Raw genomic sequence first — 14,288 nt, 5'->3', positions numbered from 1 at the left:
ACGAGGTGAGCATGAAAAGAACCTACTCAGGACAGGTTTTCTGTCCTCAGAAACTCAGGACCAATTTTCTAGCAAGAGAGATTGGAATTGAACCTTGTAGCTTTATCCCATATCATTTATCATTTCTGTGTGCTTAAGCTTTAACTGTTTTGTAAACTCTATGTAGTTCATTCTGAATACCTTTCAAAGGAGGATCTGGGGGTGTCTGGGTGGCTCAGTGGGTTGGGCCTCTGCCTTCAGCTTGGGTCATGATCTCCGGGTCCTGGAATCGAGCCCCGCATCAGGCTCTCTGCTCCGCAGGGAGCCAGCTTCCCTTCCTCTCTGCTTGTGATCTCTGTCTGTCAAATAAAACAGATTTATTCCTTAAAATAAAATAAAGGAAGATCTGGGGTACCTAGTTCATCCCAGAGAGTGAGAGAGTTGTCTATTAAACCCTTCCACTTGTTTCGTTATGAGGTTCTGAATTTTAGACACAGAACGGCACCCAATATTATTTTACGATTCTGTGATTCTCAAAGTTGGTGTCAAATTCATAGTTTTGGGCCCCACTCCAAATCTGCTAATGGAGAATCTCTGGGGTTCTTGGGCAAGTGTAACTGGCAAAGTTGCCACCTTGTAATTGTTATGAGCACACTTGGATGAGAAGCACAGAAAACGTTACTTAGACCAAATGGGCCCCGGCTGACCTCGGTGCAGCCTTCCCTCTCTCAGGTAATGCTTATTTCCTTCCAACTACTCAGGCCAAAGGCCTCCACATTGTCCCTGACTTAACTTTTATTCTCTCATCCCACATTAGATCTATTAGCAAATCTTGTCGGTTCGGTCTACTTTCAAAATATACCCAGAGAGAGGCGCCTGGGTGGCTCAGTGGTTTAAAGCCTCTACCTTCAGCTCAGATCATGGTTCCAGGGTCCTGGGATCAAGCCCCACATCAGGTTCTCTGCTCAACAGGGAGCTTGCTTCCTCCTCTCTCTCTGCCTGCCTCTCTGCCTGCTTGTGATCTCTGTCTGTCAAATAAATAAATAAATAAATCTTAAAAAAAATTAAAAAAATATATATATGTACATACCCAGAGAGAAATTATAAATTTAGGGTTCATCACTTTTGCTGATAATCTAATACAGTCTTTTATTTTTACATAGCAGCCAGGGTGATTCCGTTAAAATTTAAATCTAATCATGTCATTCGTTGTTTCAAAAACCTCCTGTGGCTCACTCCTCCTTTCATTCAGACTTCAAGGCAAAATCCTTAGGTTGGCATTCGGGGCTCTTCAGACCCAGAACCTGCCACCTGTCTTCTCTCTCTTCCCATACTCTCCTACTTTAGCCACTTTGACCTCCTTGCTGCTCTAGGCATGGTCTCACCTCAGGTCCTTTGCTCTGGCTCTCCTCTCTTCCAGAAAAGCTGTCTTCTGTAGGCATCCTCATGGCTAACTCCATCACCTACCTTAAGCTGTCGAACAGTCACCTTCTCAATGACCACCTCCTGACTACCTAGACCATTCTATCATACCCCACTTCCTCCACCCCCACTCTCCCGAGTGCTCTTTACTCTGATCTACTTTTTCTTTTTTCCCAAAGCACTTATTACCTTTTAATATATTACACAGTCTATTTATTGTATTTTGTTTATTATCTCCCCTAGCTAGAATAGAAATAAGCCCCACAAGGGCAGGAATCAGTGTTAAGTTCCCTGATATATCCCAAGCACTCAGAACACTACCTAGCTCATAGTAAATGCTTAATAAATTTTTGCAGCATTTAATGAATGAAGATTCTCAAATCCTGAGAGAGCAAACCAGGAACGTGCTCTACCTTGCAGAATGCTGCCTCAACAAAGTTAGGTCCTAATTGTATTTGCCACTGTGGGGACAAGCCGAGCTTATACAATATTTGAAGAACTTTTCAGTGCAGGGTACTGTACCTTAAATTATGCTACTCCTGGTTTTCAAATTAGGAACTCAGTGTTGTTGAACTACTTCTATACTGACAACCAACAGGTAAATCAAAAACTTGCTAGAGTTAACTATCCTTCAATTAAAAACATTTTTTTTTTAAAAAAAACAGCTGCTAGGGCGCCTGGGTGGCTCAGTGGGTTAAGTCGCTGCCTTCAGCTCAGGTCATGATCTCAGGGTACTGGGATCGAGTCCCGCATCGGGCTCTCTGCTCAGCGGGGAGCCTGCTTCCCTCTCTCTCTCTCTCTGCCTGCCTCTCCATCTACTTGTGATTTCTCTCTGTCAAATAAATAAATAAAATCTTTAAAAAAAAAAAAAAACAGCTGCTAGAAATTTCACTTTAGCTTCAGGCCTGCATGTTATTACATGAGAAATGGGGTGAAAGAGAAGATGACATTCGTCCTGTGACCTCCAAGTCCTACCAGGTGGGTAGGGGTCAAAAGTCAGACTGTTGGAGGGTCCTTCTCTAAATGATGGTAACAGAAGCTCAAGTGATTGCAAAGAAAAAAAAAGTGAGATCTCACTTCTCATATCTATTCTTATTTTATTGAGCTGTATCACAATACACGCCCCCCCAGACGGTTAACCCCAAGGGGCAGAGACATCAAGAATGCCCCAGCAGCAGCCAAAGTCAGCCTCACTGGCTCAGTGGAAGCTCCATCTCTAGAACCTCCCCCATCCCAGGACAATGAGTTTCCCAGAGAACAAAAGCTCCCCACCCCTCACCGGAAAAGCTCTTCCAGGAGATATCTCACTGGGGAAGCGCCAGGCACACAACAGGGAGAGGAGAACATACAGGCTGTTCTGAGCTCTGCAAAGAGACACAAACTGGATTCTCTAGGGAGGCGCAGAGGTTAGTGGCACATTCTATTTCCACGTGACAAGCTGACAAGCGTGTGCTTCCACACCCTGAGGTGGCCAGCTTCAGAGGGCCCTTTCCTTCCTCTCTCCCCCTCAACCACTGGCTGGGGTTAGGAGTCTTGGAGGGGTGGGCAAAATAAATCAGGATAATCCTTAGAACTGAGCATCTGCAGGAGCAGTAGGGAAGGAACAGGGAGTTTATTTCAGGTGACAGACATTGAGCGGCCCCTATTTTTTCCTGAGACTATAATAATATTTCTGGAATGGGGATGCTTGAATCATATGTCTCTTCATATCACTGTGTGGGAAGTTTCGGTTATGAGCCCAACAACTGAAGAGAGGGGGTGCTTGTGGGACTTGGTGGGGGGCCATGCTGTGAGTTTAGAAGCTGGGGGCAGGAGAGGAGCCAGGTGCCTGCAGAGAGGGCAGTGAAAGGGGAAGGTCCGCCTCCCCTGAGCCTGGCAGGGGAAGCAAAAGCATGGGGCTGAAGGTCTTTTCTCTACAACCTTGTTTCCCGCCCCATTGAATGTGTTGTTTGAAAAACACAGAGAAGAAAAAAAAATCTTGTTGAAGTGCCTCTTCCTGAGTAAGTCCACCATCAGGAAAGGAAAATCCAAATGCTCAAATATTCTATTTTTGTGCCCAAGGCTCTGGGCCCTGAACACAGACCCTTCCTTACTCTGAAGGAAAGGAAACTGGGCATGAGGCCTGCTGTCTCCACGGAGGCCGGAATTGAGGAACTGTGTTACTCGAAGGCCTGCTCTCCGCAAGGCCTCCATTTTAGGAAATGAGGAGAGGGTGCTCTCCGCAAGGCCTCCATTTTAGGAAATGAGGAGAGGGCGCAGATTGCCTGGGACATGCCCCGAGGGTGGAGTTAGTAGGAAAGGAAAGTGCCTCTCTGGTGATTCTCTAGGCAAACAATCCTGGAGCTAGACTTTAATTGGAAAGTTCAATCAGCTGCATTAGATTCTGCTTCTTGTGGCCCTGTGGGGTGACTGCCTTCACCTGTCTCTGGGCTACCAGGTAGATAAGGAAGGGAGGCCTGATGAAGAGGCCTACGGTTTGATGTGTGGGCCAAGTGAAAGTACTAAGTCAGTAATAAGAGCAATAAAACAGCAGAGACCCAGGTAGATAAGGTCTCACTTTATATAGTTCCCATCAATTTTGTGTATCGATTCCCAGGTTTGTTGTTTTCCCTGTGGATTGCCTTGAACCAGTTTGGTGGTGGTGTTTAGGGCGTCCCACCCAATTCCTATGGGTTCAGCCCACTCCTTCTCTCTGTCCAGGGAGGGCTCCCCACCCCCCACTTCATCAGAGATCGCCTTTTTTGGGGACCCTCGTGTGCGCCAGAAGGACCATCCAGTTGGTAACCATCACATCTCTTAGGCTATTTCTGCCTCCTCTGTTATCTGGCCTGTGAGGCTGACCTTAAAAAGAGACCTCTGGGGCAAATGGGAGGCTCAGTGGGTTAAGCCTCCGCCTTCGTCTCAGGTCGTGATCTCAGGGCCCTGGGATCGGGTCCCACGTAGGGCTCTCTGCTCAGCAGGAGTCTGCTTCCCTCTCTCTCTCTGTCTGCCTCTCTGCCTACTTGTGATCTCCCTGTCTGTCAAATAAATAAATAAAATCTTAAAAAAAAAAAAAAGAATTAAAAAAAAAAGAGAGAGACCTCTGTGTTTAAAGGGTTTTCCTGGGAAGCTGGTGATTTTTTTTTTTTAAGATTTTATTTATTTATTTGACAGACAGAGATCACAAGTAGGCAGAGAGGCAGGCAGAGAGAGAGGAGGAAGCAGGCTCCCTGCTGAGCAGAGAGCCTGATGTGGGACTCGATCCCAGGACCCTGAGATCATGACCTGAGCCGAAGGCATCGGCTTAACCCACTGAGCCACCCAGGTGCCCCGGGAAGCTGGTGATTGAGCATAGAGGAAGGAAACAAGAAATTGCCAATTAAAGAAAGAGGCGGATGCCTCTGGCTTTGCTGGCTTATTACTATGCTGAGTTAGCCTTGACCCATGCCGGCACACAGGCAGAGCCCCCTAAAAGGCAGACCTGCTCCCAGCACTAACCCAGCTCACAACCCTTCCATGACTCCCCAGTGCCCTTAGGGTGAACCTGGATGCCCCCAAGAGGATTTAGATGACTCTGCGTGAGCTGGCCCCTGCTTGCCCTGTGTCCCCCAGCCCCCTTGCCCAGCACCCCACCAGTTCCACTGAATTTCTTTCAGTTCCTCAAATGTGGTCTGCTTCTCCTCTTCCCCCATGTATGAACACGCCTCTTCTTGCTGCTCCTAACTCATCCTTAGGTTGTCCTGTCGAAAATTTCTACCCTGGGGAGTGTCCCTCGCATGCCCCCCCACCCCCACCAGTTCTGGATTAGGTTTCTCTAGGGGCTTAGCGCAGACCTCTGATTTAACCTATCACTTACACACTACTTTGTAATTACGTGTGTGTTTGTCTGTCTCTCCTAAAGGCTTGTACGAGGGCAGCAGTGAGGCGTCTGTCTTGCCCACCGCTGTCTTCCCAGTGTGTGGCCAGCGCCTGGCACGTAGTGGTGCCCCCGAGTGTTTGTTGCCCCCGTGGGCGTGATGCCCCCGTGGGCGTGATGCCTGTCTGACAACAGAAGGCCCAGCAGTCCTTCCCCATGTTTGCATTTGCCGTGTTTATTTGAGTTGAATCCCTGCTGAGACACAAGGGAGGGCCCCGAATTAGAAGCCCATGTTGCTGTTGGGCTACCCTGACCTAACTTTTTCTTTCCCTCTCCAGTCCCACCTTCTCCAGGATGCCTCCCCAAGGATCCTTGGTCTTCCCAAGTCATCCCAGCCAGCTTAGGGTCCCTTATGGAGCTCCCGGTTTGTGTCTATACTGGCACCAGTCTCAGAGTTAATAATTGGGTATAGTTTTTATTAATTTGAAAATTGTGGCCTCCTGGGTGGCTCAGTGGGTTAAAGCCTCTGCCTTCAGCTGAGGTCATGATCTCATGACCTCATGAGAGGTTAAAATTAAATAAATAAAATTTTTAAAAAGGAAAATTAATATTAATTATAAATATTTTATTTTATTTTTATAAAGATTTTTATTTATTTATTTGACAGAGAGAGATCACAAGCAGGCAGAGAGGCAGGCAGAGAGAGGAGGAAGCAGGCTCCCTGCTGAGCAGAGGGCCCCATGCGGGGCTCGATCCCAGGACCCTGAGATCATGACCCGAGCCGAAGGCAGCAGCTTAACCACCTGAGCCACCCAGGCGCCCCAATTATAAATATTTTAAAGTGAGTTTGTATTTATGCCTTATCTCTCCCCCATTTTTCTTGAGAGCAGGAAGAATGTCTGCTTTTATCAATCCTTTCCTTAATCCCTCAGGTTGGGGTAATTTGTAAATATTTAATGAGTAAATAGGATGACTCGAAGTCTCATTTTTTTTTTTTTTCATAACTTGCGTGTGTTACAGCCCCGCAGGGGAAGTGTTCCTTTGATGTTTTTGGTGATGTGGCAACTGGACGGGATTTCGTAAAGGAAACTCTGTTTCCAGGATCGGCTGGGAAATTGTAGCCCAGAACTATGTGCAGCCCCCGTTGGTCGGTTGGCAGGAGCAGAGAGCCCACAGCCTAGGAGAAATGTTGTTCCAGGGTGCCCTCTAGTGATCCAAAGCATCGCTAGGTCAGAAAGCCAGCTGGGGCCAGAGGCTCTTGAGCTGCAACAGGAAGGAGAATCATGGTGGGAGCTGCTAAAACTAGAGATGCCAGGATACCGCGCCAGGGGGGAGACCAATCCTTTAAATCTGCATCTTCAGGGACTGGATGCACGGTCTTCAGATCACACTGTGAAATACCAGCTAGGTGATGCCCATCAGAGAAAGGGTTCCAGGTATGTAGTCTGAGGATACCTGATGTCCTTCCTCTGCTTGTAGGGATGGATCACAGTCTCCTTGCTCACAGCTCAAGTGTAGAACTCAGTGAGAAAGGGAGACACAGAGGAAGCCTAGGTCTCTGGTATCAAGTAGTCTGGGACACACAAGAGCAGGAAGCAGCATTTTTAGCCGGACCACTGAGCAAATGTTTTAGAAAGGATCATCTTACTGTGTCTTGATGTCTATTCTCTCATCAAATGGAGGGAAGTCCCTCTTCTCTTTCTGTGTCCTTCCTGGCAATGGGCACCTGGTTTCTATTGAGCACACATCCCACGGCCAACACTATGTCAGACTGTTCCCACGTATCATCTGTGGAAGTCCCTGGAATTGTCACAAGGGAGGCATCCCTTATGCTATATAGGCAGAGAGAAGGATTGCCGACAACTGGCTCAAGCATAGGCAACGGCTAGAATTTGCTATTGTGTGTTCTGCACTTACGTCCTGTTAAGCAAACGTGTTGGAAAGATAAAGCAACCACCCCATCCTTTCCTCTATCGTAAAAAGAGCTAATTCCTGCTCAGAAACCCAGTAGACAATTTTTTAAAAAATTTTATCTCTGAATCCTCATCGGTAGTTCCTCCCACTCAATAATTTCCCCGTTGAAGGCTGCTGCTTTAATTAGGGACTGTTCGCACATTAAAATGTTTGTTGAACCTTGAAAGGTGATAAATTACTCTGATTTGCAGTCTAATACTCAAGTCTAATTATTTTATGTGCGTTTTCATGTACTAATAGCACCTAATGAATTCAGTTAAATGGTAAAACTGCATTTACTGAGTGCCCACTATGTGTCTGGGCACTGTGATGGGCTGCGGAAATCTAGAGGAGGTGAGGCTGAGTACCGACCCCACCGGGCTCAGAGCTTAGAGGGACATGACCTCTGATGCAGCGTAATGAGTACCCTACCGGAAACGTGAGCCCAGGGCTCAGATAGCTCATGATAACTTTGTTTCTCCATGGGAACCGGCTGACAGAGAAATGCTATCACAGATCCCCTCTAATATTCTAATAATTGATGAAACATTAGTGTTTTTCATGAGGGGTTGGGTACAACCATTTTCAAATTATCTGGGACAAAAGTTATCAAATCTCTCTTCTCACAAATAACAATGTTTTCTTTCACACCCCCACCCCCATTATTATATCTTTAAAACAAAACATGAGGGGCTGGCCTGATGCCATCTGATTTCAGTCCTGCTCATTTGTTTGTCTGAAAAACTTTAAGCAGAGGCTCACCGAGCCCTTAATGAGAAAGCTCATTAAAAAGCCGTCTGAAAGGGGGAAACAAATTACATGCACGACACAGTCCCCTCTTTCCTCCTCATTTCCTCCTCCCCCTCCCAGGGTTAGAAATGACAAGGCGAAGTGAGTCATCAGGTCAAAACAAAGCGCGCAATGGGCCTGTCTTTACCTTGTTGCTTTGATGCCATTTATCTTGCTTCACTGCAGCACTAAAATGTTGCCCAGACAGCAGGAGGGCCTCTTGCATGTAATGGTGGCCTTGGTAAAGCCTTTGATTGTGTGTATTTGGGTGGAACTTGAGCTTGTAATTGGCGAGGCCCACATTGTCTGATTTCCAAGCCTTTCCCTAGAAAGCTTGTTTATTCCTGGTAAAGGGGGAAGTTTCCTTCCTTCCAGGCACGTCTGTGACTACCTGCTGAAGGTTTCCTCAGGAGGATTATGTCAAGGGGTCTTATTCAGGGCTGGCCCGGCTGCAGGGTCCTTCCCTAGCCTTCTCAAATCAGGAATTTTTTGAGCAAGGATAGACTCCCTGCCTCCTGGCTTGTAAGGAAGTGAGGGCCGTAACTGTCCACTGGGAGGGAGAAATGGGAGGTGGGTTTTTTTTTTCTTCCTTCTTGTCCTATCCTGGAGTTTTAAAAGGAAGGCGGCAAACACCAAATAATTCTTCCACACCTGGTAGCAAGGCACTGTTTGTGGGGAAAAGGAAATCCTTCCTGCTACCTTCTCTGTTGATTTCTATAATTTGCTGGGGTTGAAGCACTTACAATGAAATACTTGCAACATGGCTCTTTCCTGTGCCGAGGTGGAGAGACTGACTCCTTTAAAGTCAGAAGACGAGGGTCCATCCCATACTCGCTGCTTGGCTCTTTTTAATTTTTTATTATCTTTTACTTTTTTTTAAGTAGGCTCCATACCCAACTTGGGGATTGAACTCACCAGCCTGAGATCAGGAGTGGCATGCGGTACCGACTGAACCAGCCAGGTGCCGCCCCCGCCCCCACTCAGCTGTTTGACTTTTGAGAATTTTTTAAACACCTCTAAACCAAAGTGTCTATCATGTGCTAGGCCCTGTGCCAGGCACCAAGAATGCAAAAGTGGAGAAGTCACTGACTCCATCCTGAACCTGTTTGTAAGCTCCCGGGGGAATACACACCCATGAACGGTCCCAACACAATGCCATGTATGCTTTACTGGAGCTACAGAAGGGTGGCCAAGAAGACTAGAGATGGGGACTGGACGCCTGTGTTCCAGAGGTGGGGGAGGAGAGCAAGAAAGTGAGAGGTGGGGACGCTGTGGTGAGGGAGGTCTCCCAGATCCGAAGCTGGAGCAGGATTTTGAAGATGAAAAGAGAGAGAGATGGAGAGAGAGAGACAGACAGACAGAAGGGTGGTAGTTAGAACCCTTGGTAGAAAGGGTAGAAAGGATGGAAAGTCCTCTGTCACAGGACATATCACCGGCAAGAGTGAGAAAGAGTGGGTTAAGTGGGAGGGAACGGGAGAGACTGGCTCCAAATGCTTCTGGGGGTTCATGATAATGGAGACTGATTGGCCTTCATCGGACTGATGGGACATCGGTGGTGACTGTGGCAAGAACAACTTGAGGGCACTTACTGGAGATCCCAGAGGAGAGTGAACGGAAGGGAGAGCAAGGGAGCTGCTTTCTTTGCCGGCTTGGAGATGAGTAGAGTGTTGGCTGGAGAGGGATAAGGGATGCAGGAAGGTCTTGGTTGGTTTCATCTGTAGTTGAAACTTGGGTGTGATTCTCTACCCCAGGGCAGGAGGCTGTGGAGAGGGAAGAGTTAAATTAAAGGCGAGAGATGGGATTAAATAGGGTTAATTCCTACCTTGTAGTCCTAAGGATTAAATGAGATCCCGCTAGGCCAACCCTTTCTGTAAAGAGATATACACAAGTGAAATATGATTGTCCTGCTATTGAAATAAAACCTCCAAAGCCGTACAAGGCTGCTGAGTTTGGAGAATCTCCCTTATCTCCCTTATCACTTGGCGGCTCTGATAGGGCTGTCACCCTCTCTATAGCCTTTTTGTGTGTATGCTGCTTTCCGCTTTCCTCTTGCCACCACTTTAGACCCAGAGCCCAAGAAAGAATGGAGCCCTCCTTGACATTTCTTCCTGCCAACAGCACAGCTCGCCACTTCCCCTGGATCACAACAGGAAGCTGGGGGCTGATAAGTGAGAAGCATTAAAGGAGGGGCATGAGCCTTCTTATTGTTAGGAGGTGGGGCTCCCGTCCAGACCTCTTGGAAACTTGGTTTGTCAGTCCATCAGCTTTTCATCAGATAACCGTGGAGCCACCTGGGGGTATCTGGGCTCTGAAGTGGACAGTCCCCTCAAGGACACCAGAACCTCCTTTTCCTTCTTCATGGATGGACTGCAAGTCCTATTAGGGCAGTGATTTTTGTCTGTTATACTCCCTCTTGTATGCTCAGTGACTAGAACAAGGTCTGGCACATGGATGGCATCTAATAAGTATGTGTAAAGTGAATGAATTCACCCATTCATTCATCCTTGCATTGACTCAGTCAAAATGAGTAGGTCCTGTGAGCCAACCCACCAAGCCCATCCTAGATAAAAAGATAAGTGACACTTGCTCCCATTTAAAAAAAGGTATATTCTGTGCCAGGCCCTTGACCTATTATAGTTCATATAATGACCATCACTTCACAAATGGGGACACTGAGACTCAGAAAGAAGCCCCTTGGGTGAGGAATATGGCCGGGAAGTGGTGAAGTTGGAATTCCTGACTGCCTCACTCCCAAACCTATGCCCTCTCTGCCCTCTACCTGCTTCTCCGGCCTCGTCTCTCAACATTCTCCAGCTCAAAAACCATCCTTTTAGCTCTAGCTGACCACTTAAAATTTCTTGAATGTGCCATATTCTCTCTCCTGCACTCCTTTGCCTGGGACTCACTTAGCTCCTTCTGTCTGCCGAATTCTCCCTCCTCTTTCCTCTGGGAGGCTCTCTTGAAATGACACTCTCCAGCTGGGGTAGGTTGACCTCCCCCGGTGCTGTCCCAGTCCCCTTTGCAGCCCTCTGTCACAGGACATACCACTGGCATCTTTGATGCCTAATTAAATGTGCCTGGCTCCATCAGATGGTGAGAGGTTCAAGGGCAGGGACTGTCTTCGTAGAAGGGGTTGCCATTTAGATTGTGCTGCCCTGTATTCTGTTCCCTTGCTAAATTCTCAACCACCGCCTGAGCTGGGGATTACTATGCTTGTCTTCCATATGAGGATATAGAAACCCAGAGAGTGCATGCTCCCAGTAAGTAAGGAGCTAAATCTGGAATCATCATACACAGGTACATGAGATTTCAAGGCCCCAATTCTTTTCACTTAGCTGTACTAGCCTCAGAACCATCCATGATGCTCACAGCTCAGCTGCTGGGATAGAAAGACAGATGAATACTACCTGAACCATGAGATTAGCAAACGAATACAGGTTTATACAAAGTTCTCTGGGGAAAACATATAGAAGGGAAGAATTTGTTCTCTCTGGGGGAGGAGGGGTTGGAAAAGTTGCAAAAAGTTGCCAGCATGCTTGGGAACCTGTAAACTTGTTCCATAATTATGATTTAAGGTGGAAAATAGATCCCTGCATCAAAGACTGGTGATAAGTTTTGGGGGCGACAACAGCCTGTGTCTAGGCCACCACTGGTTCCAAATCGTCCCATTGGGGTGCCATGAATTTTGCCCAAATGCCTGCTGGTACCTGCTGAAGTGATGGCTGGTAAGCAGGCAACCAGGTCAGCACATTGTTTCATTAAAATCGTGTGTGTGTGTCAAAACTACTTCATATAATCACAGGTGTAATCTCACATGCAATATTTTAAATTTAAATGAAATCGATAAATTTTCAAGCTTCTGGCTACACGGAATAGGGTAGTAACTCCTACTTCTGTGTTCTCCTGCTCCTGACTCTCAACTACTCGCATCCACTGGAGGCTGCTGTCTCTGTATGCCCTCCTTCAGGGAATTCCTCTCTTTTCTAGGCTAGAATGACTGTAAAATTCCTATAAAATAAAGCTGAAGCCCACAAGCAAAGCATAGTTTTAAAATGTATCATACAAAAGCTTCTTTGTCTGCTCTGGAGGGGGCAGTGAGGGGAGGCACAGTAGGTGGCTGGGTACCCGGATACTGATGTCATTGCCCAGCATCAGGCTTCAGGAGGCTTCTTGATGGCTCCATTTCCTAACCTTGTGGCCTTGGGCAAGTTACTTACTTCACCTCCTTAGACCTACATTCCTGATCCATTAGGAAATTATAGTATATCAATAGCATATCAATAATAGTATATCATTATACTATTGATACATTGATATTGAAATACTTTTGATGATACTATTGATAATAGTATATCAATAGCAGGACAATGGTGAGGACTCATGAAATAATGCAAAAGTACCTAGTGGTTGGTTTGTTACATTACCAATAAGTATTAGCTGTAATGATAATAACTATTACTCTTACCGATGGCAGGATGAACCAATTTGGGTGACAGTGATTCGCAATCTATGAAATGGTATGAAAATGCAATATATTATTATGATGGTGTCGAGTATTGACTGAATGCCAAAGAGCTTGGTAGAAAGAGAAGCAAGCAGGAAATCAGGAAAGACAGATTTTTTTTTCTTTTTTAAAAGATTTTATTTATTTATTTGAGAGAGAGAAAGACAGAGCGCTTGAGTGGGGCCAGGGGAAGGGCAGAGGGAGAGGGAGAGGGAGAAGCAGATTCCCTGATAAGCAGGGAGCCTGATTCCAGGACCCTGAGATCATGATCTGAGCTAAAGGCAGATGCTTAACCGACTGAGTCACTCAGGCACCCCAGGAGAGCCAGATCCCAATGTTACTCTTGCCACTAACCCCACACTGTGACCTCAGACTAGTCCCTCCCAGAGCCTCAGATTTCTGGCTTGTAAATGAAGCAGTTTGATTAGATTATCTTCAAGTCAATCCCTGCTCTGAAATTCTGTGATTCCATGAATGTTGGAGCAAATAAGTGACATAGCACAGCTTATAGAGCTCTTGGAATAGAGTGGAAGGTCCATATGTACCATGCGTGTCAAGGGCCAAAGTCCCTCTCTGAGGCTGATAAAAGTTAACCCCAACTGCAACAGTCAGAAAGAGCCATCTGGGGGAATTCAGTGAAAAGGCAAAGTACTCCACCAACACCTCCGGAATCTTGGAGGACATCCCCGTGGCAGAAAGTAATAATTTATATCTATAATGACAATACTAAAGTAGGCAGATGAAGGGTCAGATTATACCTAGCAGCTGCATATTTAGGCAGGGAAGTGAGTCCAAGACTCTTAAAATGTTTTGGTTTTGTGCCTTGGGATAGTAATTTGTGGGAGCTCCTCCACTCAGCTCACAGGGCTCCTTGCTTTCTGCATTGGCAATGTACCAAGCACCTGCTCTGGGCTGACATAGACATGATGGTGAGCTCGGGCCACTGAGACACGGTCTCTGTTTTCGAGGAGCTGAGAAAGCATTGGATAAAGCATTCTAACTGTGGGGGAAACTTTTACCTTTTCAGCATAGTCCTGTACAGGGTTAATATTGTTTGTATATTGTTTGTCCATTGGTTCTGGACCAGAAGGAAGAGTCATCTGTTACACTTTTACTTCCTAGGGAGCCCCTCAAACTGGTCTGCAGAGTAGTTCTGGATTCTTTCCTTTTCTTCTCAGAGGCTGATCCATTCAGATATGGCTGCTTGGTCTCATTCTTCCCCAGGGCTCCAATTTTGTTCTTCCTGGCCACTCTTCCCCCTTACCCTCAATTAAAACAAAATAGCCAGAAATGATAACAAAAACTAGACAGTATGGTGTGGTGGCAGCTCTTCATGGATAGGCTAAATATTTCTTTTGCTACTATAGCAACTACCATTGAATGCCTTGTCACTTACCTTTGAAGCTCTTTGGAAATGTGCAAGTTATTTTGCATATAAATGCTTAAAAACACCTCTTTTAGTTTAGATACCTTAATCTCCCTCCAAGATTCTCCTTAAAGGGACTTTTACTATTTTCTTTGGATACCATTAGACGTGGAAAATGCCGCATTGATAGATTTCCCCAAAACTCACTGATTTTCTATTCCCTGAGAATGACAAGGATATTATGAAAACCACAATAGAAAAAATTTCCATAAAAATACTAAATCAAAAATAGAAACTTGATGCTTAAAGATACTTCCAATTATCTGGAAATTTGATACTAGATAATTGAGTGCTCATTTAACAATTCGTAAGATAAACATGTATTAAATGCCTAAAAGTGTTGCATGCGCAAAGCACTTTAAACATAAAGGAGATTAAGA

This window comes from Mustela putorius, unplaced genomic scaffold (assembly GCF_011764305.1).
Source record: "Mustela putorius furo isolate JIRA1106 unplaced genomic scaffold, ASM1176430v1.1 tig00003942_pilon_pilon_pilon, whole genome shotgun sequence".
NCBI classification, from domain to species: domain Eukaryota; kingdom Metazoa; phylum Chordata; class Mammalia; order Carnivora; family Mustelidae; genus Mustela; species Mustela putorius.
The sequence above is the reverse complement of the archived record's forward strand: the minus strand, read 5'-3'. Positions refer to the sequence as shown.